The sequence below is a fragment of the Gadus chalcogrammus genome, chromosome 11 (assembly GCF_026213295.1).
Source record: "Gadus chalcogrammus isolate NIFS_2021 chromosome 11, NIFS_Gcha_1.0, whole genome shotgun sequence".
NCBI lineage: Eukaryota > Metazoa > Chordata > Actinopteri > Gadiformes > Gadidae > Gadus > Gadus chalcogrammus.
In genome coordinates, this window is record NC_079422.1 from 18,517,138 (window position 1) to 18,521,245 (window position 4,108).

Here is a 4,108-nt window from a genome sequence, read left to right on the forward strand (position 1 = left end):
GCAAAAAGGGGCTAACAACTGTAATTAAATCATTAAATTCTTGTCTACGCTTCACAGAGCACAGAGAAAATTAACTTCCCACCAACCTCATTTTCTACTTGAACATGAAATAATGATTTTTTTTTTCTTCTCCAGCTCATATAATTACAAAGCTAACATCTGATAGAGTCAGCATCCAGGGGGGGATTATCACATGCATGAGCATTAGACCTCATTACCAGCTTGACTGCAAAATTATTACATCTTGTAATTGGATGGCGAGATTTATACACAGATTGGCCGGGTTTCTGTAAGATTGTAATTACAAGCTTCATTGGTTTGCTACTTATCGGAACTTCACAGAGAAAACAACTGGTAAAATGAAATGAGCATTTCATTAACCTATCGCCTTATCAGGGGGAAAACCTGTGTAACGTTCATGTATGCATTAACATAAATAGGATCATTCATTCTGCCGGCAGATAGCCCAGGCATTGGGATTTTTTTAGGCTATAGTGTTGAGGGTGGGGGTGTGTGATTGCAGTCGTGGTGCTGTGTGTGTGTGTGTGTGTGTGTGTGTGTGTGTGTGTGTGTGTGTGTGTGTGTGTGTGTGTGTGTGATTGCAGTCGTGGTGCTGTGTGTGTGTGTGTGTGTGTGTGTATATATGTTTATGTATATGCTTGATCAGGGGGAACCGAGGGGCCACCCTTGTTTGTGTGTGGGAGTGTGTGTTCTGTGTGTGTGTTTATGTGTGTGTGTGTTTGGGGGGGGGGGGCAGTGTGTGTGTGTGTGTGTGTGTGTTGTGGGGGCAAGGAGGGGGGGTGCAGGGTATGTGTGTGTGTGTGTGTTGTGAGGGTGGGGGGGGGCAGGGGTGTGAGTGTGGGTGTATAAGGGGAGGGGCTGTGGGTGTGTGTGTGTGTGTGTGTGTGTGTGTATGTGTGTGTGTGTGTGTGTGTGTGTGTGTCTGGAGGCGGGAGGGTGGGGTGGGTGCTGTCTGGTGGCGGTATTCATTCATTTCCACAGAGTTTATTTAACCTTCATAATCCCATGTTGACGGAGGATGGAGGGGAGGGGGGGGGGGGAGAGAGAGAGAGAGAGAGAGAGAGAGAGAGAGAGAGAGAGAGAGAGAGAGAGAGAGAGAGAGAGAGAGAGAGAGAGAGAGAGAGAGAGAGGGAGAGAGAGAGGAAAAGACATCATGGGAAGAAAGGAGATAATGGAAGGGCAGGGGCGGGGGGGTGGTAGAGATGGAGCAGGAGGAGAGGGGAGCGAGGGATAGGAAAAAAAAATTAGTTGTCTAACGCAACAAGGGATGAACTCAATATATCTATTACTTAAAGACTAACTGACTGTGAAAGTGCTCATTTCACGAGAGGCGAGGCGGCGCGCTGGCTGGCACTCGTGGGGCCCCAGCCAAGGTGGCTTCCCTCCCTCTCTCTCCCTCCCTCTCCCTCTCTCTCTCTCACTCTATCTCTCCCTCTCTCTCCTCTCTCCCTATCTCTCGCTTTCTCTCCCCTCTCTTTCTCCGCTCTCTCTCTCTCTCTCTCTCTCTCTCTCTCTCTCTCTCTCTCTCCTCTCTCCCTATCTCTCTCTCTCTCCCTATCTATCTCTATCCCTCTCCCTCTCAGTGTCTCTCGTCTTTCTTGCTCTCTCTATGTCTATCTCCCCCCTCCCCCCCCCCTTTATTTCTCTCTCTCTCCCTCTCTCTCTTTGCTTTCTCTTTGATGTTTCCTCTTTTCACTGTTAACAAACTCTCTCTGACTGCCCCCCCCCCCCCCCCCCCACCCCCTCTTGCTCAAACACAACGGCAGCTGCAGATTGGATGCCCACGTAAATAACACACACACACACACACACACACACACAATGACACCCGGGGATCGATCCACATTTTGATGGGTGCCTCTGTGGCTCACACACAAAGACCCGCTAGTGTGTGCATTTGTTTGTGTGTGTGTGTGTGTGTGTGTGTGTGTGTGTGTGTGTGTGTGTGTGTGTGTGTGTGTGTGTGTGTGTGTGTGAGTGTGTGTGCGCGTGTCAGGGGCTGTTGTTGGTTGGGGAAGGGGGGGTTTGCCCAGAGGGATACTAACAAAAATAAAAAAAAACACACTCACCCGCAGAGACACACAAAAACATGAAAAGTATGATAGGACATATTGGGGGTTGGGGAGGGGGGGTGAGTAAATAGGGGGTTACAATAGAGGAATTGGGGGGGGGGGGGGGGAGATGATGTATAAAATGGTTCAATCACAGGCCCCAACACCATTTCTTTCTCCTTAACAAGAGATTTCATGGGCCAGGCTGATGTGGGCCCAAAACAGCTGAGAGCAGTAGAGCTGGAGCAGCACGCCCCTGTCAGATCAGCTGGCCTGCCCATTAGGTAGGCGGTTGTTATTGAACTTCATTGTCCGGAGAGGGGTTGTGAGGTTTTTTTCCTCCTTCAGCTGGGATCAATGATGCCTTACCGAGGGTTTGATGTAAAAGCCGCCGCTGCAACCTGATACCCGCTGTATGTGGCGGCAACTACACATCAAATATAATTAGACGTAAACATCCCCTATTTGTGTGCTTTTGTGCGTTTCAGGGGCTGCAGAGGTTGTGTGGTTGGAAGCGTTGTTGTTGTTGTAAACACACTAATGCTCCCGTAACAGGGATACCGTGAACACAACAGAATGATTCTATTAACATGGAAATATATAGCGTTGTGGTCTGTGTGAACAGGGGAAGCAGGGTATAATGAAGGAAATGCATTTCATTATACAGGCTGTATAACTTCAATGACTTTACTTCTTGGCCAGTTGTGGAAGATTATGGGGGAATGCATTATGGTTTAGTTTTCAAACAATGCTATTCATAATCATTGAAGCGACAAATATTTTTAAATAACAACTCACACCCTATAGGGGTGTGTTTCGCCTTTCATATATATATATATATATATATATATATATATATATATGTGCATTGTTGATCTTAATTTATCTATATTTTTGGTACATTGTTATGATATTCCATTGCACTGTACTATATGATTATGCATACATACAGTAAAAAAAAATTACAAAGAAGAAGCAGGATAAATATGCACTACATATTGACTGAGATATGAACGCAGTATTCTGTTTTGCATGTACACACAACTATAGAACTCCATGTCAATCCACCACCAACACCTATAACTTTGCATTGGTGGGCCCATTCCAATCTGGACTAAAGTAGCATGAAACCTTTTTAACTATAATGCTTTCCCCGGTGGGGTATGTTTGTTGCTGTTGAACACACCAATATAAGTATAATATAAATATAAATGGATGATGATGATGTATGACTTTAGCCAAATCAAATGTAGCTCAATATTGCCATGATACAGTAGATATTGAAGTAAAGTAAGAGAAGAGAATAGTAGGGTATTAGTATTATGCATACAAGCATACTATACTACTACTTGTTTTTGAGATGCTCAAATTAATGAGGTAAATTGAGACAAAGAAATAAGACCTTTGTTGTTTATATTTGTTGTTAAATATCAACCAACTTATTAAAAACCGAATGAGGCAAAGGCCCCAAGGATTTGGTGTAGACTGAACGGTATCAGGGATCGAGGCTATATCAGTGTAAGTAGTAAGCAGTGAGAGGCAGACTCTGTCCTGGGAGCTCTTCTCCTGTGGCATTAAAGTGTGCCTCTAACCAACACCAGTATCTGCTGCTCAATTATCACATCTAAAGTGTCACAGTAACAACGCCATATCAGATAAGAGACACGGCATTGGAATTCAACCCTTTACACCACTATCAAAGTGTGCGATAATAAAAAAAAAGAATATTCCTGTGAAGACAAAAAACTATTTGTAAGTTGTCGACCCCTTTCAAACATTCAATCAAACATAATCATGACTGGATTTCTGAATGATTCCATCTGAAATCTGAAATCCGATTTGCAAGCTCATGCCCCGCCCACCCCTCCCCCCCCCCCACCCCCAGCCCCCAACCCCTCCTAACTTTGGTGCAATGATGCAACTTGAATGGAATACAGATTCCTAAGCCAATGCTTGAGTCCAATATCCAAGCCCCCTATACATCCAGAATTCCCCCCTAAGTCATTCAGATTCAGCAAAGAATTATTTCATGGGGA